The following is a 27,875-nucleotide window of genomic DNA, read 5'->3' as shown; positions in this document are numbered from 1 at the left end:
GCCCGTCACGAAACCGTCGGCGCTTTCTCGAACCTTCACGAAATCCCTATTGCAAGCTCTCTCCGAGCCCTAGCCCGACGACTGCGTATCGGTCACGGCAAGCACGTGCCGAAACCATCGGCACTTTCTAGAATGATCTTGGATCCGCTATTGCGACCCCAATCCGAAAGCTCTCTCCGAGCCCCACGATACTGACAGCGTAGCGGTCACGGCAAATTTCCAGCCCCAAAACAATCATCTCGGAGCTCTACGGGAGATGTTTCGTATCCCGGGATGCAAAAAGGAGTGCAACACGAGGACTTCCCAGGGGGTCACCCATCGTAGTACTACTCTGGCCCAAGCATGCTTAACTTGGGTGTTTTGATAGGATCTGGTGATTTAGTACTGGCATTATCGCACCCGTTTCGTGTGCTTCGTCCCTCGCCTATGTGCACGTCGCGGTCGGCGCATCAACGTCCGGAGCCTATTGCCCGTCACGAAACCGTCGGCGCTTTCTCGAACGTTCACGAAATCCCTATTGCAAGCTCTCTCCGAGCCCTAGCCCGACGACTGCATATCGATCACGGCAAGCACGTGCCGAAACCATCGGCACTTTCTAGAACGATCTCGAAATCGCTATTGCGACCCCAATCCGGAAAGCTCTCTCTGAGCCCCTTGATACTGACTGCGTAGCTGTCAAAGCAAATTTCCAGCCCAAAACAAATGTCTCGGAGCTCTACGGGAGATGTTTCGTATCCCGGGATGCAAAGAGGGGTGCAACAAGAGGACTTCCCAGGGGGTCGCCCATCGTAGTACTACTCTGGCCCAAGCACGCTTAACTTCGGTGTTTTGATGGGATCCGGTGATTTAGTGCTGCCATTATCGCACCCGTATCGCGAGCTTCGTCCCTCGCCTATGTGCACGTCGCGGTCGGCGCATCAACGTCCGGAGCCAATTGCCCGTCACGAAACCGTCGACGCTTTCTCGAACGTTCACGAAATCCCTATTGCAAGCTCTCTCCGAGCCCTAGCCCGACGACTGCGTATCGATCACGGCAAGAACGTGCCAAATCCATCGTCACTTTCTAGAACGATCTCGGAATCGCTATTGCGACCCCAATCCGGAAAGCTCTCTCCGAGCCCCTCGATACTGATAGCGTAGCGGTCACAGCAAATTTCCAACCCCAAAACAATCGTCTCGGAGCTCTACGGGAGATGTTTCGTATCCCGGGATGCAAAAAGGAGTGCAACATGAGGACTTCCCAGGGGGTCACCCATCGTAATACTACTCTGGCCCAAGCACGCTTAACTTCGGTGTTTTGATGGGATCCGGTGATTTACTGCTGCCATTATCGCACCCGTTTCGCGAGCTTCGTCCCTCGCCTATGTGCACGTCGCGGTCGGCGCATCAACGTCCGGAGCCTCTTGCCCGTCACGAAACGGTCGGTGCTTACTCGAACGTTCACGAAAACCCTATTGCAAGCTCTCTCCGAGCCCTAGCCCGACGATTGCGTATCGATCACGGCAAGCACATGCCGAAACCATCGGCACTTTCTAGAACGATCTGGGAATCCCTATTGCGACCCCAATCCCGAAAGCTCTCTCCGAGCCCCTCGATACTGACTGCGTAGCGGTCACAGCAAATTTCCAACCCCAAAACAATCGTCTCGGAGCTCTACGGGAGATGTTTCGTATCCCGGGATGCAAAAAGGAATGCAACACGAGGACTTCCCAGGGGGTCACCCATCCTAGTACTACTCTGGCCCAAGCACGCTTAACTTCGGAGTTTTGATGGGATCCAGTGATTTAGTGCCGGCATTATCGCACCCGTTTCGCGTGCTTCGTCCCTCGCCTTTGTGCATGTCGCGGTCGGCGTATCAACGTCTGGAGCCTCTTGCCCGTCACGAAACCATCGGCGCTTTCTCGAACGTTCACGAAATCCCTATTGCAAGCTCTCTCCGAGCCCTAGCTCGACGACTGCGTATCGGTCACGGCAAGTGCGTGCCGAAACCATCGGCACTTTCTAGAACGATCTCGGAATCGCTATTGCGACCCCAATCCTGAAAGCTCTCTCAGAGCCCCTCGATACTGACTGCGTAGCGGTCACAGCAAATTTCCAACCCCAAAACAATCGTCTCGGAGTTCTACGGGAGACGTTTCGTTTCCCGGGATGCAAAAAGTAGTGAAACACGAGGACTTCCCAGGGGGTCACCCATCGTAGTACTACTCGGGCCCAAGCACGCTTAACTTCGGTGTTTTGATGGGATCCGGTGATTTAGTGCTGCCATTATCGCACCCGTTTCGTGAGCTTCGTCCCTCGCCTATGTACACGTCGCGGTCGGCGCATCAACGTCCGGAGCATCTTGCCCATCACGAAACCGTCGACGCTTTCTCGAACGTTCACGAAATCCCTATTGCAAGCTCTCTCTAAGCCCTAGCCCGACGACTGCGTATCGATCACGGCAAGCACCTGCCGAAACCATCGGCACTTTCTAGAACGATCTCGGAATCGCTATTGCGACCCCAATCCGGAAAGCTCTCTTCGAGCCACTCGATACTGACAGCGTAGCGGTCACAGCAAATTTCCAGCCCCAAAACAATCGTCTCGGAGCTCTACGGGAGATGTTTCGTATCCCGGGATGCAAAAAAGAGTGCAACACGAGGACTTCCCAGGGGGTCACCCATCGTAGTACTACTCTGGCCCAAGCACACTTAACTTTGGTGTTTTTATGGGATCTGGTGATTTAGTGCTGCCATTATCGCACCCGTTTCGCGTGCGTCGTCCCTCGCCTATGTGCACGTCGCGGTCGGCGCATCAACGTCCGGAGCCTCTTGCCCATCACGAAACCGTCGTCGCTTTCTCGAACGTTGACGAAATCCCTATTGCAAGCTCTATCCGAGCCATAGCCCGACGACTGCGTATCGGTCACGGCAAGCGCGTGCCGAAACCATCGGCACTTTCAAGAAAGATCTCGGAATCGCTATTGCAAGCTCTCTCCGACGATCTCGGAATCGCTATTGCGACCCGAATCCGGAATGCTCTCTCTGAGCCCCTCGATACTGACAGCGTAGCGGTCAAAGCAAATTTCCAGCCCCAAAACAAATGTCTCGGAGCTCTACGGGAGATGTTTCGTATCCGGGGATGCAAAATGGAGTGCAACACGAGGACTTCCCAGGGGGTCACCCATCGTACTACTACTCTGGCCCAAGCACGCTTAACTTCGGTGTTTTGATGGGATCCGGTGATTTAGTGCTGCCATTATCGCACCCGTTTCGCGAGCTTCGTCCCTCGCCTATGTACACGTCGCGGTCGGCGCAGCAACGTCCGGAGCCTCTTGCCCGTCACGAAAATGTCAGCGCTTTCTCGAACATTCACGAAATCCCTATTGCTAGCTCTCTCCGAGCCCTAGCCCGACGACTGCGTATCGATCACGGCAAGCACGTGCCGAAACCATCGGCACTCTCTAGAACGATCTCGGAATCGCTATTGCGACCCCAATCCGGAAAGCTCTCTCCGAGCCCCTCGATACTGACTGCGTAGCGGTCACAGCAAATTTCCAGCCCTGAAACAATCGTCTCGGAGCTCTACGGGTAATGTTTCGTATCCCGGGATGCAAAAAAGAGTGCAACACGAGGACTTCCCAGGGGGTCACCCATCGTAGTACAACTCTGGCCCAAGCACACTTAACTTTGGTGTTTTTATGGGATCTGGTGATTTAGTGCTGCCATTATCGCACCCGTTTCGCGTGCTTCGTCCCTCGGCTATGTGCACGTCGCGGTCGGCGCATCAACGTCCGGAACCTCTTGCCCGTCACGAAACAGTCGTCGCTTTCTCGAACGTTCACGAAATCCCTATTGCAAGCTCTCTCCGACGATCTCGGAATCGCTATTGCGACCCCAATCCGGAATGCTCTCTCTGAGCCCCTCGATACTGACAGCGTAGCGGTCAAAGCAAATTTCCAGCCCCAAAACAAATGTCTCGGAGCTCTACGGGAGATGTTTCGTATCCGGGGATGCAAAAAGGAGTGCAACACGAGGACTTCTCAGGGGGTCACCCATCGTAGTACTACTCTGGCCCAAGCATGCTTAACTTCGGTGTTTTGATGGGATCCGGTGATTTAGTGCTGCCATTATCGCACCCATTTCGCGAGCTTCGTCCCTCGCCTATGTACACGTCGCGGTCGGCGCAGCAACGTCCGGAGCCTCTTGCCCGTCACGAAAATGTCAGCGCTTTCTCGAACATTCACGAAATCCCTATTGCTAGCTCTCTCCGAGCCCTAGCCCGACGACTGCGTATCGATCACGGCAAGAACGTGCCGAATCCATCGTCACTTTCTAGAACGATCTCGGAATCGCTATTGCGACCCCAATCCGGAAAGCTCTCTCCGAGCCCCTCGATACTGATAGCGTAGCGGTCACAACAAATTTTCAACCCCAAAACAATCGTCTCGGAGCTCTACGGGAGATGTTTCGTATCCCGGGATGCAAAAAGGAGTGCAACATGAGGACTTCCCAGGGGGTCACCCATCGTAGTACTACTCTGGCCCAAGCACGCTTAACTTCGGTGTTTTGATGGGATCCGGTGATTTACTGCTGCCATTATCGCACCCGTTTCGCGAGCTTCGTCCCTCGCCTATGTGCACGTCGTGGTCGGCGCATCAACGTCCGGAGCCTCTTGCCTGTCACGAAACGGTCGGTGCTTACTCGAACGTTCACGAAAACCCTATTGCAAGCTCTCTCCGAGCCCTAGCCCGACAACTGCGTATCGATCACGGCAAGCACGTGCCGAAACCATCGGTACTTTCTAGAACGATCTCGGAATCGCTATTGCGACCCCAATCCGGAAAGCTCTCTCCGAGCCCCTCGATACTGACAGCGTAGCGATCACAGCAAATTTCCAGCCCCAAAACAATCGTCTCGGAGCTCTACGGGAGATGTTTCGTATCCCGGGATGCAAAAAAGAGTGCAACACGAGGACTTCCCAGGGGGTCACCCATCGTAGTACTACTCTGGCCCAAGCACACTTAACTTTGGTGTTTTTATGGGATTTGGTGATTTAGTGCTGCCATTATCGCACCCGTTTCGCGTGCTTCGTCCCTCGGCTATGTGCACGTCGCGGTCGGCGCATCAACGTCCGGAGCCTCTTGCCCGTCACGAAACCGTCGTCGCTTTCTCGAACGTTCACGAAATCCCTATTGCAAGCTCTCTCCGAGCCCTAGCCCGACAACTGCGTATCGATCACGGCAAGCACGTGCCGAAACCATCGGCACTTTCTAGAACGATCTCGGAATCGCTATTGCGACCCCAATCTAGAAAGCTCTCTCCGAGCCCCTCGATACTGACAGCGTAGCGGTCACAGCAAATTTCCAGCCCCAAAACAATCGTCTCGGAGCTCTACGGGAGATGTTTCATATCCGGGGATGCAAAAAGGAGTGCAACACGAGGACTTCCCAGGGGGTCACCCATCGTAGTACTACTCTGGCCCAAGCACGCTTAACTTCGGTGTTTTGATGGGATCCGGTGATTTAGTGCTGCCATTATCGCACCCGTTTCGCGAGCTTCGTCCCTCGCCTATGTACACGTCGCGGTCGGCGCAGCAACGTCCGGAGCATCTTGCCCGTCACGAAACCGTCAGTGTTTTCTCGAACGTTCACGAAATCCCTATTGCAAGCTCTCTCCGAGCCCTAGCCCGACGACTGCGTATCGATCACGGCAAGCACGTGCCGAAACCATCGGCACTTTCTAGAACGATCTCGGAATCGCTATTGCGACCCCAATCCGGAAAGCGCTCTCCGAGCCCCTCGATACTGACAGCGTAGCGATCATAGCAAATTTCCAGCCCCAAAACCATCGTCTCGGAGCTCTACGGGAGATGTTTCGTATCCCGGGATGCAAAAAAGAGTGCAACACGAGGACTTCCCAGGGGGTCACCCATCGTAGTACTACTCTGGCCCAAGCACACTTAACTTTGGTGTTTTGATGGGATCTGGTGATTTAGAGCTGGCATTATCGCACCCGTTTCGCGTGCTTCGTCCCTCGCCTATGTGCACGTCGCGGTCGGCGCATCAACGTCCGGAGCCTCTTGCCCGTCACGAAATAGTCGCCGCTTTCTCGAACGTTCACGAAATCCCTATTGCTAGCTCTCTCCGAGCCATAGCCCGACGACTGCGTATCGATCAAGGCAAGCACGTGCCGAAACCATCGTCACTTTCTAGAACGATCACGGAATAGCTCTTGCGACCCCAATCCGGAAAGCTCTCTCCAAGCCCCTCGATACTGACAGCGTAGCGGTCACAGCAAATTTCCAGCCCTAAAACAAACGTCTCGGAGCTCTACGGGAGATGTTTCGTATCCCGGGATGCAAAAAGGAGTGAAACACGAGGACTTCCCAGGGGGTCACCCATTGTAGTACTACTCGGGCCCAAGCACGCTTAACTTCGGTGTTTTGATGGGATCCGGTGATTTAGTGCTGCCATTATCGCACCCGTTTCGCGAGATTCGTCCCTCGCCTATGTACACGTCGCGGTCGGCGCATCAACGTCCGGAGCCTCTTGCACGTCACGAAACCGTCGACGCTTTCTCGAACGTTGACGAAATCCCTATTGCAACCTCTCTCCGAGCCCTAGCCCGACGACTGCGTATTGATCACGGCAAGCACGTGCCGAAACCATCGGCACTATCTAGAACAATCTCGGAATCGCTATTGCGACCCCAATCCGGAAAGCTCTCTCCGAGCCCCTCGATACTAACTGCGTAGCGGTCATAGCAAATTTCCAGCCCCAAAACAATCGTCTCGGAGCTCTACGTGAGATATTTCGTATCCCGGGATGCAAAAAGGAGTGCAACACGAGGACTTCCCAGGGAGTCACTCATCGTAGTACTACTCTTGCCCAAGCACGCTTAACTTCGGTGTTTTGATGGGATCTGGTGATTTAGTGCTGACATTATCGCACCCGTTTCGCGTGCTTCGTCCCTCGCCTATGTGCACGTCGCGGTCGGCGCATCAACGTCCGGAGCCTCTTGCCCATCACGGAACCGTCGTCGCTTTCTCGAACGTTCACGAAATCCCTATTGCAAGCTCTCTCCGAGCCCTAGCCCGAGGACTGCGTATCGGTCATGGCAAGCGCGTGCCGAAACCATCGTCACTTTCTAGAACGATCTCGGAATCGCTATTGCGACCCCAATCCGGAAAGCTCTCTCTGAGCCCCTCGATACTGACAGCGTAGCGGTCAAAGCAAATTTCCAGCCCCAAAACAAATGTCTCGGAGCTCTACGGGAGATGTTTCGTATCCAGGGATGCAAAAAGGAGTGCAACACGAGGACTTCCCAGGGGGTCACCCATCGTAGTACTACTCTGGCCCAAGCACGCTTAACTTCGGTGTTTTGATGGGATCCGATGATTTAGTGCTACCATTATCGCACCCGTTTCGCGAGCTTCGTCCCTCGCCTATGTACACGTCGCGGTCGGCATAGCAACGTCCGGAGCCTCTTGCCCGTCACGAAACCGTTGGCGCTTTCTCGAACGTTCATGAAATCCCTATTGCAAGCTCTCTCCGAGCCCTACCCCGATGACTGCGTATCGATCAAGGCAAGCACGTGCCGAAACCATCGGCAGTCTCTAGAACGATCTCGGAATCGCTATTGCGACCCCAACCCGGAAAGCTCTCTCCGAGCCCCTCGATACTGACTGTGTAGCGGTCACAGCAAATTTCCAGGCCCAAAACAATTATCTCGGAGCTCTACGGGTGATGTTTCGTATCCCGGGATGCAAAAAGGAGTGCAACACGAGGACTTCCCAGGGGGTCACCCATCGTAGTACTACTCTAGCCCATGCACTCTTAACTTCGGTGTTTTGATGGGATCTGGTGATTTAGTGCTGGCATTATCGCACCCGTTTCGCTTGCTTCGTCCCTCGCCTATGTGCACATCGCGGTCGGGGCATCAACGTCCGGAGCCTCTTGCCCGTCACGAAACCGTCGTCGCTTTCTCAAACGTTCACGAAATCCCTATTGCAAGCTCTCTCCGAGCCCTAGCCCGACGACTGCATATCGGTCACGGCAAGCGCGTGCCGAAACCATTAGCACTTTCTAGAACGATCTCGGAATAGCTATTGCGACCCCAAACCGGAAAGCTCTCTCTGAGCCCCTCGATACTGACTGCGTAGCGGTCAAAGCAAATTTCCAGCCCCAAAACAAACGTCTCGGAGCTCTACGGGAGATGTTTCGTATCCCGGGATGCAAAAAGGAGTGCAACTCGAGGACTTCCCAGGGGGTCACCCATCCTAGTACTACTCTGGCCCAAGCACGCATAACTTCGGAGTTTTGATGGGATCCAGTGATTTAGTGCTGGCATTATCGCACCCGTTTCGCGTGCTTCGTCCCTCGCCTTTGTGCACGTCGCGGTCGGCGTATGAACGTCTGGAGCCTCTTGCCCGTCACGAAATCGTAGGCGCTTTCTCGTACGTTCACGAAATCCCTATTGCAAGCTCTCTCCGAGCCCTAGCTCGACGACTGCGTATCGGTCACGGCAAGCGCGCGCGGAAACCATCGGCACTTTCTAGAACGATCTCGGAATCGCTATTGTGACCCCAATCCGGAAAGCTCTCTCCGAGCCCCTCGATACTGACAGCGTAGCGATCACAGCAAATTTCCAACCCCAAAATAATCGTCTCGGAGCTCTACGGGAGATGTTTCGTATCCCGGGATGCAAAAAGGAGTGCAACACGAGGACTTCCCAGGGGGTCACCCATCCTAGTACTACTCTGGCCCAAGCACGCCTAACTTCGTAGTTTTGATGGGATTCGGTGATTTAGTGCTGGCATTATCGCACCCGTTTCGCGTGCTTCGTCCCTCGCCTATGTGCACGTCGCGGTCGGCGTACCAACGTCCGGAGCCTCTTGCCCGTCACGAAACCGTCGGCGCTTTCTCGAACGTTCACGAAATCCCTATTGCAAGCTCTCTCCGAGCCCTAGCCCGACGACTACGTATCGGTCACGGCACGCGCGTGCCGAAACCATCGGCACTTTCTAGAACGATCTCGGAATCGCTATTGCGACCCCAATCCGGAAAGCTCTCTCCGAGCCCCTCGATACTGACAGCGTAGCGGTCACAGCAAATTTCCAGCCCCAAAACAATCGTCTCGGAGCTCTACGGGAGATGTTTCGTATCCCGGGATGCAAAAAGGAGTGCAACACGAGGACTTCCCAGGGGGTCACCCATCGTAGTACTACTCTGGCCCAAGCATGCTTAACTTCGGTGTTTTGATAGGATCTGGCGATTTAGTGCTGGCATTATCGCACCCGTTTCGCGTGCTTCGTCCCTCGCCTATGTGCACGTCGCGGTCGGCGCATCAACGTCCGGAGCCTCTTGCCCATCACGAAACCGTCGGCGCTTTCTCGAACGTTCACGAAATCCCTATTGCAAGCTCTCTCCGAGCCCAAGCCCGACGACTGCGTATCGGTCACGGCAAGCACGTGCCGAAACCATCGGCACTTTCGAGAACGATCTCGGAATCGCTATTGCGACACCAATCCGGAAAGCTCTCTCTCAGCCCCTCGATAGTGACTGCGTAGCGGTCAAAGCAAATTTCCAGCCCCAAAACAAACGTCTCGGAGCTCTACGGGAGATGTTTCGTATCCCGGTATGCAAAAAGGAGTGCAACACGAGGACTTCACAGGGGGTCACCCATCGTAGTACTACTCTGGCCCAAGCACGCTTAACTTCGGTGTTTTGATGGGATCTGGTGATTTAGTGCTGGCATTATCACACCCGTTTCGCGTGCGTCGTCCCTCGCCTATGTGCACGTCGCGGTCGGCGCATCAACGTCCGGAGCCTCTTGCCCGTCACGAAACCGTCATCGCTTTCTCGAACGTTCACGAAATCCATATTGCAAGCTCTCTCCGAGCCCTAGCCCGACGATTGCGTATCGATCACGGCAAGCACGTGCCGAAACCATCGACACTTTCTAGAACGATCTCGGAATCGCTATTGCGACCCCAATCCGGAAAGCTCTCTCCGACCCCGTCGATACTGACTGCATAGCGGTCAAAGCAAATTTCTAGCCCCAAAACAATCGTCTCAGAGCTCTACGGGAGATGTTTCGTATCCCGGGATGCAAAAAGGAGTGCATCACGAGGACTTCCCACGGGGTCACCCATCGTAGTACTACTCTGGCCCAAGCACGCTTAACTTCGTAGTTTTGATGGGATCCGGTGATTCAGTGCTGGCATTATCGCAACCGTTTCGCATGCTTCGTCCCTCGCCTATGTGCACGTCGCGGTCGGCGTATCAACGTCCGGAGCCTCTTGCCCGTCACGAAACCGTCGGCGCTTTCTCGAACGTTCACGAAATCCCTATTGCAAGCTCTCTCCGAGCCCTAGCCCGACGACTGCGTATCGGTCACGGCATGCGCGTGCTGAAACCATCGGCACTTTCTAGAACGATCTCGGAATCGCTATTGCGACCCCAATCCAGAAAGCTCTCTCCGAGCCCCTCGATACTGACAGCGTAGCGGTCACAGCAAATTTCCAGCCCCAAAACAATCGTCTCGGAGCTCTACGGGAGATGTTTCGTATCCCGGGATGCAAAAAGGAGTGCAACACAAGGACTTCCCTGGGGGTCACCCATCGTAGTACTACTCTGGCCCAAGCACGCTTAACTTCGGTGTTTTGATGGGATCCGGTGATTTAGTGCTGCCATTAACGCACCCGTTTCGCGAGCATCGTCCCTCGCCTGTGTGCATATCGCGGTCGGAGCATCAACGTCCGGAGCCTCTTGCCCGTCACGAAACCGTCGGCGCTTTCTCGAATGTTCACGAAATCCCTATTGCAAGCTCTCTCCGAGCCCTAGCCCGACGACCGCGTATCGGTCACGGCACGCACGTGCCGAAACCATCGGCACTTTCTAGAAAGATCTCGGAATTGCTATTGTGACCCCAATCCGGAAAGCTCTCTCGGAGCCCCTCGATACTGACAGCGTAGCGGTCACGGCAAATTTCGAGCCCCAAAACAATCATATCGGAGCTCTATGGGAGATGTTTCGTATCTCGGGATGCAAAAAGGAGTGCAACACGAGGACTTCCCAGGGGGTCACCCATCCTAGTACTACTCTTGCCCACGCACGCTTAACTTCGGAGTTCTGATGGGATCCGGTGATTTAGTGCTGGCATTATCGCACCCGTTTCGCGTGCTTCGTCCCTCGACTATGTGCACGTCGCGGTCGGCGCATCAACGTCCGGAGCCTCTTGCCCATCACGAAACCGTCTGTGCTTTCTCGAATGTTCACGAAATCCCTATTGAAAGCTCTCTCCGAGCCCTAGCCCGACGACTGCGTATCGGTCACGGCAAGCGCGTGCAGAAACCATTGGCACTTTCTAGAACGATCTCGGAATCGCTATTGCGACCCCAATCCGGAAAGCTCTCTCCGAGCCCCTCGATACTGACAGCGTAGCGATCACGGCAAATTTCGAGCCCCAAAACAATCATCTCGGAGCTCTACGGGAGATGTTTCGTATCTCGGGATGCAAAATGGAGTGCAACACGCGGACTTCCCAGGGGGTCAGCCATCCTAGTACTACTTTTGCCCAAGCAAGCTTAACTTCGGAGTTCTGATGGGATCCGGTGATTTAGTGCTGGCATTATCGCACCCGTTTCGCTTACTTCGTCCCTCGCCTATGTGCACGTCGCTGTCGGCGCATCAACGTCCGGAGCCTCTTGCCCGTCACGAAACCGTCGGCGCTTTCTCGAACGTTCACGAAATCCCTATTGCAAGCTCTCTCCGAGCCCTAGCCCGACGACTGCGTATCGGTCACGGCAAGCGCGTGCCGAAACCATCGGCACTTTCTAGAACGATCTCGGAATCGCTATTGTGACCCCAATCCGGAAAGCTCTCTCGGAGCCCCTCGATACTGACAGCGTAGCGGTCACAGCAAATTTTGAGCCCCAAAACAATCATCTCGGAGCTCTACGGGAGATGTTTCGTATCTCGGGATGCAATTAGGAGTGCAACACGAGGACTTCCCAGGGGGTCTCCCATCCTAGTACTACTCTTGCCCACGCACGCTTAACTTCGTAGTTCTGATGGGATCCGGTGATTTAGTACTGGCATTATCGCACCCGTTTCGCGTGCTTCGTCCCTCGGCTATGTGCACGTCGCGGTCGGCCCATCAACGTCCGGAGCCTCTTGCCCGTCACAAAACCGTCGGCGCTTTCACGAACGTTCAAGAAATCCCTATTGCAAGCTCTCTCCGAGCCCTAGCCCGACGACTGCGTATCGGTCACGGCAAGCGCGTGCCGAAACCATCGGCACTTTCTAGAACGATCTCGGAATTGCTATTGCGACCCCAATCCGGAAAGCTCTCTCCTAGCCCCTCGATACTGACATCGTAGCGGTCACGGCAAATTTCCAGCCCCAAAACAATCATCCCGGAGCTCTACGTGAGATGTTTCGTATCTCGGGATGCAAAAAGGAGTGCAACACCAGGACTTCCCAAGGGGTCACCCATCGTAGTACTACTTTTGCCCAAGCACGCTTAACTTCGGAGTTCTGATGGGATCCGGTGATTTAGTGCTGCCATTATCGCACACGTTTCACGAGCTTCGTCCCTCGCCTATGTGAACGTCGCGGTCGGTGCATCAACGTCAGGAGCCTCTTACCCGTCACGAAACCGTCGGCGCTTTCTCGAACGTTCATGAAATCCCTATTGCAAGCTCTCTCCGAGCCCTAGCCCGACGACTGCGTATCGGTCACGACAGCGCGTGCCGAAACCATCGGCACTTTCTAGAACGATCTCGGAATCGCTATTGCGACCCCAATCCGGAAAGCTCTCTCCGAGCCCCTCGATACTGACAGCGTAGCGGTCACGGCAAATTTCCAGCCCCAAAACAATCGTCTCGGAGCTCTACGGGAGATGTTTTTTATATCCCGGGATGCAAAAAGGAGTGCAATACGAGGACTTCCCAGGGGGTCACCCATCCTAGTCTTACTCTGGCCCAAGCACGCTTAACTTCGGAGTTTTGATGGGATCCGGTGATTTAGTGCTGGCATTATCGCACCCGTTTCGCATGCTTCGTCCCTCGCCTATGTGAACGTCGCGGTCAGTGCATCAACGTCAGGAGCATCTTACCCGTCACGAAACCGTCGACGCTTTCTCGAACGGTCACGAAATCCCTATTGCAAGCTCTCTCCGAGCCCTAGCCCGACGACTGCGTATCGGTCACGGCAAGCTCGTGCAGAAACCATCGGGACTTTCTAGAACTAACTCGGAATCGCTATTGCGACCCCAATCTGGAAATCTCTCTCCGAGCCCCTCGATACTGACTGCGTAGCGGTCAAAGCAAATTTCCAACCCCAGAACAAACGTCTCGGAGCTCTACGGGAGATGTTTCGTATCCCAGGATGCAAAAAGGAGTGCAACACGAGGACTTCCCAGGGGATCACCAATCGTAGTACTACTCTGGCCCAAGCACGCTTAACTTCTATTTTCCTTGGATCAACAGATATACCCTTTCCTGAAATCACATGGCCTAAGAAGGCAACTTCATTCAACCAAAATTCACATTTGCTGAACTTTGCATACAACTTCTTTTCTCTTAGTATGGACAATACCTTCCTCAAGTGTTCCTCATGCTCCTGATTACTCCTTGAATACACCAATATGTCATCAATAAATACAATTACACAGATATCCAAGAGCTGTTGAAATGTCCTATTCATTAGTTCCATAAAAGCTGCAGGGGCATTAGTCAAACCAAAAGGCATCACCAAGAATTCATAATGACCATATCGAGTTCTGAAGGCTGTTTTTGAAATATCCTCCTCTTTGATCCTCAACTGATAGTAACCTGACCTCAGGTCAATCTTAGAGAATACTTGTGCACCCTGCAGTTGATCAAACAAATCATCAATTCTAGGTATGGGATATTTGTTTTTGATGGTCACCTGATTCAACTGTCTATAATCAATACAAAGCCTCAATGTTCCATCCTTCTTCTTCACTAATAGTACCGGAGCACCCCATGGGGATACACTGGGTCGTATGAAACCCTTATCTAATAATTCTTGTATTTGCTTCTTTAATTCTTCTAACTCAAGTGGTGCCATTCTGTAGGGAGGCTTAGATATTGGGGTTGTACTGGGGACTAGATCAATAGCAAATTCACCCTCTCTATCTAGAGGTAAACCAGGCAAGTCATCAGGAAATACATCAGGGAATTCTTTGACCACTGAAATTTCATCTATGTGGGTTTCCTGATTTGAATGCTCCTTTACACACACCATATAACAAAGACAACCTTTCTGCATAAGATGATAAGCTTGAAGTGCGGATATCAAGCAAGGAGGCAAATCATGCTTAATGCCCTCAAAGAAAAATATAGGCTGATCTGGTATGCAGAAGGTAATTATTTTTTTGTAACAGTCAATACTAGCGTGATGAGAAGATAACCAATCCATGCCAAGTATAATATCAAAACCCTGGATCTCTAGGAGAATCAAATCAGCAAGGAGTTCATGGTCTCCAATAGAGATCAAACAAGATGGGTAGACTACGTTTGTTGCCAATGAATCTCCAACAGCAGTTGTTACATATAGCATATAATCCAGGGGTTTAGGTAGAATATCCAAGTGACAAGCAAAGTGTTGTGAAACAAATGATAAGTTGGAGCCAGGATCAAACAAAACTTTTGCATTTCTTTTAGAAACATGAAGAATACCTTCCACCACAGATTTAGAAGCTTTAGAATCTTGTTCCGTGATAGCGTACACTCTAGCATGGGCTGAGGGTCTAGGAGACAGTGGCTCTCTTTTCCTGTTCAGTGGGCAATCTTTTATTTGATGACCTAGCTTTCCACAACTAAAACATGCTCCAGTCACCCGAAAACACCGACTCGTTTCATGATTTGATCCACATTTTTCACATAACTGAGTCCTCCCCCATGGTTTCCTTTTCTCAAATCCAGATGTCTTAAACCTCTTGTTACTATCTTCATATTTATTTTCTCTCCTGCTTTTGCTAGTAAATTTGTCCCTTTGGCTCTTGCCAATGATTTCTTGAATTTCCTCCATGTCTCTTTCAATTTTCAAAGCTCTTTCTACCGTATCAGCATATGTTTGTAATTTTAAAGCTGACATTCGGCTTCTTATTGCTGGCCGTAATCCCCTTTCAAACCTTCTTGCCTTTCTAGATTCATCATCAGTCATATGTGTGGCAAACCTGGAGAGCTCAGTAAATCTAGATTCATACTTTGTAACCGTCATACTTCCCTGGATAAGGTTCAAGAACTCCAATTCTTTTTGCTCTTTCATACAATCGGGAAAATATTTGTCGTAAAACTTTTCTTGGAATAACTTCCATGTCATTTGCTCATGTTTGATTTCAGACATCCTCTTAATCATTCTCCACCAATGTTCAGCTTCTCCTTCCAGCATAAAGGTGGCAAGAAAAACCTTTCGTTCATCAGAGTAACTTAGGGCATCAAATATTTTCTCTATCTGCATCATCCATCGTTCCGCCACCATTGGATCAGACTCACCACTGAAACTGGGAGGACTAAGCTTCTTAAACTGTCCAATTCCCAACCCCGTCCGGTTTGATGTCTCTATTCCATCATTACTTCCTTGTTGGACAGGTTGTTGTTGTTGTTGCATCACTTGTGCCATAGTCTCCAAAGTCCGCATAATACCACTCAATTGATCAGTAGTAGATGCAACAGGAGAACCAGATGATCTCGTCATCCTTGCTTCCTAAAACATCAAAAGAACATTTTCTTTGATCAATCTCTAAATGATAGTCAATAAACCTCAAAAAAAACATAACATTCTTAGTGATTCTCAAATCATGCTCTGATACCACCTCTATCACGCCCCTAAAAATATCCATTATATTTAAAATCTTTCGTCACAACTAACCCAGGATCCAAACACACATTTGAGGTCACTAAGAAAACATTCAGATCAAAAATTTCACTTCTATAATCTACCAATTCATAACCCTGTACAATTCATAAACATAGCACACATCACTCGATAATTCATACAATCTAAACTCGACTCGTCAAAATAAAAACCACAATATAAATCCACAAGTGGGGAAATCCATGCAGTCACCACAATCATCGATTTACCATAAGTTCATATCATTACACAAATTTAATTTAACATTCCAAAACCCTATACATGAGGGATCCTTTAACTTACACAAAATCCACAGGTTTAGATTTATAGTCACATTTCATTAGATGCAAGGTAGCTTATACACAACTACATATATGCTAACAAAAGTTCTGCCCAACGTCTTCTAAACTTTCCACTGCCTCAGCCCATTCTTAACATTTAAGCAAGCGATACGCTATCCTGAAAAATTTATCAACAAACGGGGTGAGCATAAAGAGCTCAGCAAGTGACTAACATATCCATAACAAAATAGTACAATTTCCAAGAGATACAGTATCAAAACACAAAAGCAGAATATACGATTTCGTATACATAATATCATTAGGAGCAGAATCATAATTGTCCTTTTTAATCATACATATTTGGTTCCAGACAGATGGGGCATAGAGTAATTGGAGCATATCAGAAACAAAGGAAACATATCGGAGCTTATCAATGGCATATAAAATGTTCCAGAACACATCAACGATCTATGGAACATTACGAAGCAAACTCAATAGTGAATGAAGCATTTCAGAGCATATCAAACTCATATGTCGTACAGAAGCTCAAACGTCGTCCTTGACGTTGCAATCATATCATACTTATCCAGAGCACGAACAAAAATAACTCACCAAAACTCTGGATGTCATATCAAACATATAGAGGGTGTAGTGGGATCTCAGTCAGAATGTGATTCATCCATTTCTGAATGACCACCTGACAAAAGTCTCCCACGTCTGGGAGCTCCATCCACCCACGTCTAAGTGAAGTCAGAGGGGGCCGGCAGAGCATCGCAGGCTCTATGCATAACTCCCTTTACCATTTCTGGCAAAGGTTCACAACTCCCTTTACCATTTCTGGCAAAGGTTCACAACTCCCTTTACCATTTCTGGCAAAGGTTCACAACTCCCTTTACCATTTCTGGCAAAGGTTCACAACTCCCTTTACCATTTCTGGCAAAGGTTCACATTATCCCACACACCAGAGTACAAGAAGGCAGTTTCAACAATAAGCAGCATATAACGGAAGCACACGCGGAACAACCAAACATACATGTGCCTTTTCAAAAACAATGATGCAAGGAACAAATCTCTCACAAAAGTATTCATTTTAGGAAAGAATTGGAAGCAAGAGTGTACAGGGATTCCAAGCAATCATAATCAGCTCAATTCCAATAAGAAGGTTAGACAAATTCAGATATCCAAAGGAATGGAACCAAATACGCGAAATCAACCAGAGCTCGATTTCGGACAGAATTCCAGTGGCACATCAAACAAATATTTTAGAATAACAATTATGCTCCAATACCCATAATAAGGCTATGGTCGAATCATATATCAATCTATATTAAGATGGAACAGATTTCATATGAAACAGGGCTCCCAACACTGAGTTACCTCTGATTTGGTAACACAAGGTCAAAATCACAATCACTGTGTTACAGAATTTATAGGGTCGGAATCAACAGACGATAGGGTGGGCAATTGAACTCCAAAATTTTCAAACTATATGTCAAAAGCGAGAATTTCAAGTCTACTTTCAAATAAAATCAGTTTGATACAAATCAGAATTTTCAACAGGGAGTTATAGGCGTTTTAGTATCGAAAGGTCAGAAATCTGAACTCTGTTTTACAGCGTCTATAGGCTCTTTTGAAACAAATTTTTGGGTAAGTATTCGGTGTCCAAAATCTACAAAATCGGTGTCAAAAGAAACACATACGAGTCTAATTTCAAACAAAATAGTTCCTGCCTGAATTCTCAATCTATATTAAAACTTATAGCCGAAACAGTGCTTAGGGGTCAGTTTACCGAAAGACTTTCAGAATCCCTGGTTTAAGTCCAAAGAGAGATATATCAGTTTCTAAATAGAAATCTTCCAATTTATTTTGAATCAACATAAAAACAGAGTCAAATACTTATGTAGGATGGGGTTAGAACACTTGCCTTTGCAAATTTTGACCCGAAGTAACAAGATTAAAGCAAAAACCCTAAAAGCCCCAAATTTTCTTTCTCTTCTCCTTCTTCTTCTTCTTCTTCTTTTTCTTCTTTTCTTTCCCTGGTCACCCACGAGCTGCCTCCTCTGCTTCCTTAACAACGAAGGCAGAGAGGCTTAAGCGGTGGAATTTGTCATTTGGTGCATTTTGCAGTTTAGTCCTCGTTTTTATCATATTCACGATTAGGTCCTTAGGGTTTACATATAGGTCCTCAAATTCTTTCTTTTTTTTTTTGAACAGATCTCCCAAATCTTAAAAATAAGTTACCTCTGATTCATACTCTATTTCTTGTGTCAATTAAAAATAGATGCTTACATTATCACCAGAAATATTATACGAAAATTCGGAAATGAGGGGTGTTACACTCTCCCCCCCTTAAAAGAAAAATTTAGTCCTCTAAATTTATCGTACCTCTATTCGATGAAAAGACGAGGATACACCTTTTTCATTTCCTCTTCTAGCTCCCAAGTTGTCTTTTCTCCAGAATGATGTCTCCAATTTACTTGAACCAGTGGGATGACCCGATTCCTTAGGACTTTTTCTTTCTTATCAATAATCTGAATAGGCTCTTCCACATAGGATAGATCTTTATCGAACTCCACCAGCTCATACTTAATGATGTGAGAAGGGTCATACATATACTTTCTAATCATCGAGACATGAAATATATCATGGACATGGCTCAATGCTGGTGGCAAGGCAATCCTGTAAGCGACAGAACCAACCCTCTCAAGAACCTCAAAAGGTCCAATAAATCTTGGGCTTAATTTTCCTTTCTTCCCAAACCTCATAATGCCTTTGGAAGGGGAGACTTTTAAGAATACAAAATCTCCGATTTCAAACTCAATATCTCGTCTTCTATTGTCAGCATAACTCTTTTGACGACTCTGAGCAGTTTTTAACCTTTTCCTTATTACTTGAATTTTCTCGGTAGTTTCTTGTACCTTGTCCGGTGCTAATAGCTTTCTGTCTCCAACTTCCTCCCAACATACAGGTGTTACGCACTTTCGCCCATATAGAGCTTCATAAGGAGCCATCTGAATACTTGAATGATAACTATTATTATACGTGAACTCAACAAGTGAAATATCCTTATCCCATTCACCTTTCCAATCCATAACATAGGCTCTAAGCAAATCCTCAAGTGTTTGAATTGTTCTTTCTGACTGACCATCAGTCTGAGGATGATATGCAGTACTAAACTTGACTTTAGTGCCCATCGACTCCTGCAATTTTCTCCAGAATCTAGAGAGAAATCTGGAGTCTCTATCAGAGATAATCTCCTTTGGAATACCATGAAGTCTTACTACTTCATTAACATATAAATCTGCAAGTCTATCAAGTGAATAAGTCATATTAATCGGTAGGAAATGCGCAGATTTTGTTAACCTATCAATGATAACCCAAATAGCATCATGCTTCCTCGAGGTTCTGGGTAGTCCTGAAACAAAATCCATAGTAATACATTCCCATTTCCATTCAGGAATAACTAAAGGTTGCAACAACCCTCCAGGTCTTTGGTGTTCCACTTTGATTTGCTGACAAGTCAAACATTTAGAAACATACATTGCCATTTCTTTCTTCATGCCTTTCCACCAATAATGACTTCGAAGATCTCTATACATCTTAGTGCTCCCAGGGTGTAGGGTGTACTTTGAAGTATGACTTTCAGTTAGGATTTGATTCTTGATAACTAGTTCATTTGGTACACATACTCTCTCCCCAAATCTCAATAGGCCATCCTTTGAAATTTGAAATTGTGGCTTCAATCCCTTTTCTACTTCACTCCTCAAGTAGATTAAATGTGGATCTCGTAATTGTCCTTCCTTAATTTGTTGCATAAGATCAGACTGCACTTGAATGGAGGCCATCAGAATCATCGAGTCTTGCTCTTTCCTCAAAGCTTTCAAATCAAAATTTTCTTCTATTGGCTTCCATTGCTTCACGACCAGACTAGCCATAAAACTTGTAGATTTCCTACTAAGTGCATCAGCTACAACATTGGCTTTGCCCGGGTGATAACGGATGGTACAATCATAATCCTTCAGAAGTTCAATCCATCTTCGCTGCCTCATGTTTAACTCTTTCTGAGTGAAAATATATTTTAAACTCTTGTGATCAGTAAAGATTTCAAACTGCCGACCATACAAATAATGTCTCCAAATCTTTAAAGCAAAAATAATTGCTGCCAATTCCAAATCATGAGTTGGGTAATTCAGTTCATAACCTTTAAGTTGCCTAGAAGCATACGCAATTACTCTCCCTTCCTGCATCAAAACACATCCTAGGCCCTTACTTGAAGCATCAGTATAAACTACAAACTCATCATTACCCCTTGGAATAGTGAGAATAGGGGCACTAGTCAATCTTCTTTTTAACTCTTGAAAACTTTGCTCACAATCATCACCCCATACAAATTTCATATTCTTCTTAGTGAGTTTGGTGAGAGGTTGAGCAATTCGAGAAAATCCCTCCACAAATCTCCTGTAATAACCTGCCATGCCCAAGAAGCTCCTAACTTCTGTCACATTTGTTGGTACTTCCCATTCAACTACAGCTTCTATTTTCCTTGGATCAACAGATATACCCTTTCCTGAAATCACATGGCCTAAGAAGGCAACTTCATTCAACCAAAATTCACATTTGCTGAACTTTGCATACAACTTCTTTTCTCTTAGTATGGACAATACCTTCCTCAAGTGTTCCTCATGCTCCTGATTACTCCTTGAATACACCAATATGTCATCAATAAATACAATTACACAGATATCCAAGAGCTGTTGAAATGTCCTATTCATTAGTTCCATAAAAGCTGCAGGGGCATTAGTCAAACCAAAAGGCATCACCAAGAATTCATAATGACCATATCGAGTTCTGAAGGCTGTTTTTGAAATATCCTCCTCTTTGATCCTCAACTGATAGTAACCTGACCTCAGGTCAATCTTAGAGAATACTTGTGCACCCTGCAGTTGATCAAACAAATCATCAATTCTAGGTATGGGATATTTGTTTTTGATGGTCACCTGATTCAACTGTCTATAATCAATACAAAGCCTCAATGTTCCATCCTTCTTCTTCACTAATAGTACCGGAGCACCCCATGGGGATACACTGGGTCGTATGAAACCCTTATCTAATAATTCTTGTATTTGCTTCTTTAATTCTTCTAACTCAAGTGGTGCCATTCTGTAGGGAGGCTTAGATATTGGGGTTGTACTGGGGACTAGATCAATAGCAAATTCACCCTCTCTATCTAGAGGTAAACCAGGCAAGTCATCAGGAAATACATCAGGGAATTCTTTGACCACTGAAATTTCATCTATGTGGGTTTCCTGATTTGAATGCTCCTTTACACACACCATATAACAAAGACAACCTTTCTGCATAAGATGATAAGCTTGAAGTGCGGATATCAAGCAAGGAGGCAAATCATGCTTAATGCCCTCAAAGAAAAATATAGGCTGATCTGGTATGCAGAAGGTAATTATTTTTTTGTAACAGTCAATACTAGCGTGATGAGAAGATAACCAATCCATGCCAAGTATAATATCAAAACCCTGGATCTCTAGGAGAATCAAATCAGCAAGGAGTTCATGGTCTCCAATAGAGATCAAACAAGATGGGTAGACTACGTTTGTTGCCAATGAATCTCCAACAGCAGTTGTTACATATAGCATATAATCCAGGGGTTTAGGTAGAATATCCAAGTGACAAGCAAAGTGTTGTGAAACAAATGATAAGTTGGAGCCAGGATCAAACAAAACTTTTGCATTTCTTTTAGAAACATGAAGAATACCTTCCACCACAGATTTAGAAGCTTTAGAATCTTGTTCCGTGATAGCGTACACTCTAGCATGGGCTGAGGGTCTAGGAGACAGTGGCTCTCTTTTCCTGTTCAGTGGGCAATCTTTTATTTGATGACCTAGCTTTCCACAACTAAAACATGCTCCAGTCACCCGAAAACACCGACTCGTTTCATGATTTGATCCACATTTTTCACATAACTGAGTCCTCCCCCATGGTTTCCTTTTCTCAAATCCAGATGTCTTAAACCTCTTGTTACTATCTTCATATTTATTTTCTCTCCTGCTTTTGCTAGTAAATTTGTCCCTTTGGCTCTTGCCAATGATTTCTTGAATTTCCTCCATGTCTCTTTCAATTTTCAAAGCTCTTTCTACCGTATCAGCATATGTTTGTAATTTTAAAGCTGACATTCGGCTTCTTATTGCTGGCCGTAATCCCCTTTCAAACCTTCTTGCCTTTCTAGATTCATCATCAGTCATATGTGTGGCAAACCTGGAGAGCTCAGTAAATCTAGATTCATACTTTGTAACCGTCATACTTCCCTGGATAAGGTTCAAGAACTCCAATTCTTTTTGCTCTTTCATACAATCGGGAAAATATTTGTCGTAAAACTTTTCTTGGAATAACTTCCATGTCATTTGCTCATGTTTGATTTCAGACATCCTCTTAATCATTCTCCACCAGTGTTCAGCTTCTCCTTCCAGCATAAAGGTGGCAAGAAAAACCTTTCGTTCATCAGAGTAACTTAGGGCATCAAATATTTTCTCTATCTGCATCATCCATCGTTCCGCCACCATTGGATCAGACTCACCACTGAAACTGGGAGGACTAAGCTTCTTAAACTGTCCAATTCCCAACCCCGTCCGGTTTGATGTCTCTATTCCATCATTACTTCCTTGTTGGACAGGTTGTTGTTGTTGTTGCATCACTTGTGCCATAGTCTCCAAAGTCCGCATAATACCACTCAATTGATCAGTAGTAGATGCAACAGGAGAACCAGATGATCTCGTCATCCTTGCTTCCTAAAACATCAAAAGAACATTTTCTTTGATCAATCTCTAAATGATAGTCAATAAACCTCAAAAAAAACATAACATTCTTAGTGATTCTCAAATCATGCTCTGATACCACCTCTATCACGCCCCTAAAAATATCCATTATATTTAAAATCTTTCGTCACAACTAACCCAGGATCCAAACACACATTTGAGGTCACTAAGAAAACATTCAGATCAAAAATTTCACTTCTATAATCTACCAATTCATAACCCTGTACAATTCATAAACATAGCACACATCACTCGATAATTCATACAATCTAAACTCGACTCGTCAAAATAAAAACCACAATATAAATCCACAAGTGGGGAAATCCATGCAGTCACCACAATCATCGATTTACCATAAGTTCATATCATTACACAAATTTAATTTAACATTCCAAAACCCTATACATGAGGGATCCTTTAACTTACACAAAATCCACAGGTTTAGATTTATAGTCACATTTCATTAGATGCAAGGTAGCTTATACACAACTACATATATGCTAACAAAAGTTCTGCCCAACGTCTTCTAAACTTTCCACTGCCTCAGCCCATTCTTAACATTTAAGCAAGCGATACGCTATCCTGAAAAATTTATCAACAAACGGGGTGAGCATAAAGAGCTCAGCAAGTGACTAACATATCCATAACAAAATAGTACAATTTCCAAGAGATACAGTATCAAAACACAAAAGCAGAATATACGATTTCGTATACATAATATCATTAGGAGCAGAATCATAATTGTCCTTTTTAATCATACATATTTGGTTCCAGACAGATGGGGCATAGAGTAATTGGAGCATATCAGAAACAAAGGAAACATATCGGAGCTTATCAATGGCATATAAAATGTTCCAGAACACATCAACGATCTATGGAACATTACGAAGCAAACTCAATAGTGAATGAAGCATTTCAGAGCATATCAAACTCATATGTCGTACAGAAGCTCAAACGTCGTCCTTGACGTTGCAATCATATCATACTTATCCAGAGCACGAACAAAAATAACTCACCAAAACTCTGGATGTCATATCAAACATATAGAGGGTGTAGTGGGATCTCAGTCAGAATGTGATTCATCCATTTCTGAATGACCACCTGACAAAAGTCTCCCACGTCTGGGAGCTCCATCCACCCACGTCTAGGTGAAGTCAGAGGGGGCCGGCAGAGCATCGCAGGCTCTATGCATAACTCCCTTTACCATTTCTGGCAAAGGTTCACAACTCCCTTTACCATTTCTGGCAAAGGTTCACAACTCCCTTTACCATTTCTGGCAAAGGTTCACAACTCCCTTTACCATTTCTGGCAAAGGTTCACATTATCCCACACACCAGAGTACAAGAAGGCAGTTTCAACAATAAGCAGCATATAACGGAAGCACACGCGGAACAACCAAACATACATGTGCCTTTTCAAAAACAATGATGCAAGGAACAAATCTCTCACAAAAGTATTCATTTTAGGAAAGAATTGGAAGCAAGAGTGTACAGGGATTCCAAGCAATCATAATCAGCTCAATTCCAATAAGAAGGTTAGACAAATTCAGATATCCAAAGGAATGGAACCAAATACGCGAAATCAACCAGAGCTCGATTTCGGACAGAATTCCAGTGGCACATCAAACAAATATTTTAGAATAACAATTATGCTCCAATACCCATAATAAGGCTATGGTCGAATCATATATCAATCTATATTAAGATGGAACAGATTTCATATGAAACAGGGCTCCCAACACTGAGTTACCTCTGATTTGGTAACACAAGGTCAAAATCACAATCACTGTGTTACAGAATTTATAGGGTCGGAATCAACAGACGATAGGGTGGGCAATTGAACTCCAAAATTTTCAAACTATATGTCAAAAGCGAGAATTTCAAGTCTACTTTCAAATAAAATCAGTTTGATACAAATCAGAATTTTCAACAGGGAGTTATAGGCGTTTTAGTATCGAAAGGTCAGAAATCTGAACTCTGTTTTACAGCGTCTATAGGCTCTTTTGAAACAAATTTTTGGGTAAGTATTCGGTGTCCAAAATCTACAAAATCGGTGTCAAAAGAAACACATACGAGTCTAATTTCAAACAAAATAGTTCCTGCCTGAATTCTCAATCTATATTAAAACTTATAGCCGAAACAGTGCTTAGGGGTCAGTTTACCGAAAGACTTTCAGAATCCCTGGTTTAAGTCCAAAGAGAGATATATCAGTTTCTAAATAGAAATCTTCCAATTTATTTTGAATCAACATAAAAACAGAGTCAAATACTTATGTAGGATGGGGTTAGAACACTTGCCTTTGCAAATTTTGACCCGAAGTAACAAGATTAAAGCAAAAACCCTAAAAGCCCCAAATTTTCTTTCTCTTCTCCTTCTTCTTCTTCTTCTTCTTTTTCTTCTTTTCTTTCCCTGGTCACCCACGAGCTGCCTCCTCTGCTTCCTTAACAACGAAGGCAGAGAGGCTTAAGCGGTGGAATTTGTCATTTGGTGCATTTTGCAGTTTAGTCCTCGTTTTTATCATATTCACGATTAGGTCCTTAGGGTTTACATATAGGTCCTCAAATTCTTTCTTTTTTTTTTTGAACAGATCTCCCAAATCTTAAAAATAAGTTACCTCTGATTCATACTCTATTTCTTGTGTCAATTAAAAATAGATGCTTACATTATCACCAGAAATATTATACGAAAATTCGGAAATGAGGGGTGTTACACTCTCCCCCCCTTAAAAGAAAAATTTAGTCCTCTAAATTTATCGTACCTCTATTCGATGAAAAGACGAGGATACACCTTTTTCATTTCCTCTTCTAGCTCCCAAGTTGTCTCTTCTCCAGAATGATGTCTCCAATTTACTTGAACCAGTGGGATGACCCGATTCCTTAGGACTTTTTCTTTCTTATCAATAATCTGAATAGGCTCTTCCACATAGGATAGATCTTTATCGAACTCCACCAGCTCATACTTAATGATGTGAGAAGGGTCATACATATACTTTCTAATCATCGAGACATGAAATATATCATGGACATGGCTCAATGCTGGTGGCAAGGCAATCCTGTAAGCGACAGAACCAACCCTCTCAAGAACCTCAAAAGGTCCAATAAATCTTGGGCTTAATTTTCCTTTCTTCCCAAACCTCATAATGCCTTTGGAAGGGGAGACTTTTAAGAATACAAAATCTCCGATTTCAAACTCAATATCTCGTCTTCTATTGTCAGCATAACTCTTTTGACGACTCTGAGCAGTTTTTAACCTTTTCCTTATTACTTGAATTTTCTCGGTAGTTTCTTGTACCTTGTCCGGTGCTAATAGCTTTCTGTCTCCAACTTCCTCCCAACATACAGGTGTTACGCACTTTCGCCCATATAGAGCTTCATAAGGAGCCATCTGAATACTTGAATGATAACTATTATTATACGTGAACTCAACAAGTGAAATATCCTTATCCCATTCACCTTTCCAATCCATAACATAGGCTCTAAGCAAATCCTCAAGTGTTTGAATTGTTCTTTCTGACTGACCATCAGTCTGAGGATGATATGCAGTACTAAACTTGACTTTAGTGCCCATCGACTCCTGCAATTTTCTCCAGAATCTAGAGAGAAATCTGGAGTCTCTATCAGAGATAATCTCCTTTGGAATACCATGAAGTCTTACTACTTCATTAACATATAAATCTGCAAGTCTATCAAGTGAATAAGTCATATTAATCGGTAGGAAATGCGCAGATTTTGTTAACCTATCAATGATAACCCAAATAGCATCATGCTTCCTCGAGGTTCTGGGTAGTCCTGAAACAAAATCCATAGTAATACATTCCCATTTCCATTCAGGAATAACTAAAGGTTGCAACAACCCTCCAGGTCTTTGGTGTTCCACTTTGATTTGCTGACAAGTCAAACATTTAGAAACATACATTGCCATTTCTTTCTTCATGCCTTTCCACCAATAATGACTTCGAAGATCTCTATACATCTTAGTGCTCCCAGGGTGTAGGGTGTACTTTGAAGTATGACTTTCAGTTAGGATTTGATTCTTGATAACTAGTTCATTTGGTACACATACTCTCTCCCCAAATCTCAATAGGCCATCCTTTGAAATTTGAAATTGTGGCTTCAATCCCTTTTCTACTTCACTCCTCAAGTAGATTAAATGTGGATCTCGTAATTGTCCTTCCTTAATTTGTTGCATAAGATCAGACTGCACTTGAATGGAGGCCATCAGAATCATCGAGTCTTGCTCTTTCCTCAAAGCTTTCAAATCAAAATTTTCTTCTATTGGCTTCCATTGCTTCACGACCAGACTAGCCATAAAACTTGTAGATTTCCTACTAAGTGCATCAGCTACAACATTGGCTTTGCCCGGGTGATAACGGATGGTACAATCATAATCCTTCAGAAGTTCAATCCATCTTCGCTGCCTCATGTTTAACTCTTTCTGAGTGAAAATATATTTTAAACTCTTGTGATCAGTAAAGATTTCAAACTGCCGACCATACAAATAATGTCTCCAAATCTTTAAAGCAAAAATAATTGCTGCCAATTCCAAATCATGAGTTGGGTAATTCAGTTCATAACCTTTAAGTTGCCTAGAAGCATACGCAATTACTCTCCCTTCCTGCATCAAAACACATCCTAGGCCCTTACTTGAAGCATCAGTATAAACTACAAACTCATCATTACCCCTTGGAATAGTGAGAATAGGGGCACTAGTCAATCTTCTTTTTAACTCTTGAAAACTTTGCTCACAATCATCACCCCATACAAATTTCATATTCTTCTTAGTGAGTTTGGTGAGAGGTTGAGCAATTCGAGAAAATCCCTCCACAAATCTCCTGTAATAACCTGCCATGCCCAAGAAGCTCCTAACTTCTGTCACATTTGTTGGTACTTCCCATTCAACT

The 27,875-nt window shown here is 46.1% G+C and overlaps 10 non-coding genes and 18 pseudogenes across 10 annotated transcripts; all 28 read right to left on the bottom strand.

Annotated features, from left to right (window-relative positions):
- Positions 1 to 282: 282 nt before the first annotated feature.
- On the bottom strand, positions 283 to 401 carry LOC135604299 (5S ribosomal RNA; annotated as a pseudogene).
- A 349-nt stretch (positions 402 to 750) lies between these two features.
- Positions 751 to 869, bottom strand: LOC135603221 (5S ribosomal RNA; annotated as a pseudogene).
- A 350-nt stretch (positions 870 to 1,219) lies between these two features.
- Positions 1,220 to 1,338, bottom strand: LOC135604295 (5S ribosomal RNA; annotated as a pseudogene).
- A 350-nt stretch (positions 1,339 to 1,688) lies between these two features.
- Positions 1,689 to 1,807, bottom strand: LOC135599629 (5S ribosomal RNA). The gene has a single exon (XR_010481976.1). It is a non-coding gene; the product is annotated as a 5S ribosomal RNA (ribosomal RNA).
- Positions 1,808 to 2,157: 350 nt separating this feature from the next.
- LOC135603976 (5S ribosomal RNA) lies at positions 2,158 to 2,276 on the bottom strand (annotated as a pseudogene).
- A 350-nt stretch (positions 2,277 to 2,626) lies between these two features.
- Positions 2,627 to 2,745, bottom strand: LOC135603986 (5S ribosomal RNA; annotated as a pseudogene).
- Positions 2,746 to 3,129: 384 nt separating this feature from the next.
- On the bottom strand, positions 3,130 to 3,248 carry LOC135602342 (5S ribosomal RNA; annotated as a pseudogene).
- Positions 3,249 to 3,598: 350 nt separating this feature from the next.
- Positions 3,599 to 3,717, bottom strand: LOC135604301 (5S ribosomal RNA; annotated as a pseudogene).
- A 283-nt stretch (positions 3,718 to 4,000) lies between these two features.
- Positions 4,001 to 4,119, bottom strand: LOC135602681 (5S ribosomal RNA; annotated as a pseudogene).
- Positions 4,120 to 4,469: 350 nt separating this feature from the next.
- Positions 4,470 to 4,588, bottom strand: LOC135603863 (5S ribosomal RNA; annotated as a pseudogene).
- A 350-nt stretch (positions 4,589 to 4,938) lies between these two features.
- Positions 4,939 to 5,057, bottom strand: LOC135604591 (5S ribosomal RNA; annotated as a pseudogene).
- Positions 5,058 to 5,407: 350 nt separating this feature from the next.
- On the bottom strand, positions 5,408 to 5,526 carry LOC135601490 (5S ribosomal RNA). The gene has a single exon (XR_010483782.1). It is a non-coding gene; the product is annotated as a 5S ribosomal RNA (ribosomal RNA).
- A 350-nt stretch (positions 5,527 to 5,876) lies between these two features.
- Positions 5,877 to 5,995, bottom strand: LOC135603134 (5S ribosomal RNA; annotated as a pseudogene).
- Positions 5,996 to 6,345: 350 nt separating this feature from the next.
- LOC135603629 (5S ribosomal RNA) lies at positions 6,346 to 6,464 on the bottom strand (annotated as a pseudogene).
- A 350-nt stretch (positions 6,465 to 6,814) lies between these two features.
- Positions 6,815 to 6,933, bottom strand: LOC135603422 (5S ribosomal RNA; annotated as a pseudogene).
- A 350-nt stretch (positions 6,934 to 7,283) lies between these two features.
- Positions 7,284 to 7,402, bottom strand: LOC135603080 (5S ribosomal RNA; annotated as a pseudogene).
- A 350-nt stretch (positions 7,403 to 7,752) lies between these two features.
- Positions 7,753 to 7,871, bottom strand: LOC135600957 (5S ribosomal RNA). The gene has a single exon (XR_010483266.1). It is a non-coding gene; the product is annotated as a 5S ribosomal RNA (ribosomal RNA).
- A 350-nt stretch (positions 7,872 to 8,221) lies between these two features.
- On the bottom strand, positions 8,222 to 8,340 carry LOC135600968 (5S ribosomal RNA). The gene has a single exon (XR_010483276.1). It is a non-coding gene; the product is annotated as a 5S ribosomal RNA (ribosomal RNA).
- Positions 8,341 to 8,690: 350 nt separating this feature from the next.
- Positions 8,691 to 8,809, bottom strand: LOC135601395 (5S ribosomal RNA). Its single transcript, XR_010483689.1, has one exon. It is a non-coding gene; the product is annotated as a 5S ribosomal RNA (ribosomal RNA).
- A 350-nt stretch (positions 8,810 to 9,159) lies between these two features.
- Positions 9,160 to 9,278, bottom strand: LOC135603410 (5S ribosomal RNA; annotated as a pseudogene).
- A 350-nt stretch (positions 9,279 to 9,628) lies between these two features.
- On the bottom strand, positions 9,629 to 9,747 carry LOC135601910 (5S ribosomal RNA; annotated as a pseudogene).
- A 350-nt stretch (positions 9,748 to 10,097) lies between these two features.
- LOC135602198 (5S ribosomal RNA) lies at positions 10,098 to 10,216 on the bottom strand (annotated as a pseudogene).
- Positions 10,217 to 10,566: 350 nt separating this feature from the next.
- Positions 10,567 to 10,685, bottom strand: LOC135602576 (5S ribosomal RNA; annotated as a pseudogene).
- A 350-nt stretch (positions 10,686 to 11,035) lies between these two features.
- Positions 11,036 to 11,154, bottom strand: LOC135601214 (5S ribosomal RNA). The gene has a single exon (XR_010483514.1). It is a non-coding gene; the product is annotated as a 5S ribosomal RNA (ribosomal RNA).
- Positions 11,155 to 11,504: 350 nt separating this feature from the next.
- On the bottom strand, positions 11,505 to 11,623 carry LOC135600180 (5S ribosomal RNA). Its single transcript, XR_010482507.1, has one exon. It is a non-coding gene; the product is annotated as a 5S ribosomal RNA (ribosomal RNA).
- A 350-nt stretch (positions 11,624 to 11,973) lies between these two features.
- On the bottom strand, positions 11,974 to 12,092 carry LOC135599791 (5S ribosomal RNA). The gene has a single exon (XR_010482134.1). It is a non-coding gene; the product is annotated as a 5S ribosomal RNA (ribosomal RNA).
- Positions 12,093 to 12,442: 350 nt separating this feature from the next.
- Positions 12,443 to 12,561, bottom strand: LOC135599981 (5S ribosomal RNA). Its single transcript, XR_010482318.1, has one exon. It is a non-coding gene; the product is annotated as a 5S ribosomal RNA (ribosomal RNA).
- Positions 12,562 to 12,912: 351 nt separating this feature from the next.
- LOC135601080 (5S ribosomal RNA) lies at positions 12,913 to 13,031 on the bottom strand. Its single transcript, XR_010483385.1, has one exon. It is a non-coding gene; the product is annotated as a 5S ribosomal RNA (ribosomal RNA).
- Positions 13,032 to 27,875: the final 14,844 nt, after the last annotated feature.

This window comes from Musa acuminata, chromosome BXJ2-1, assembly GCF_036884655.1.
Source record: "Musa acuminata AAA Group cultivar baxijiao chromosome BXJ2-1, Cavendish_Baxijiao_AAA, whole genome shotgun sequence".
Lineage (NCBI taxonomy): Eukaryota > Viridiplantae > Streptophyta > Magnoliopsida > Zingiberales > Musaceae > Musa > Musa acuminata.
This window is presented reverse-complemented; position numbering and strand designations above follow the sequence as displayed.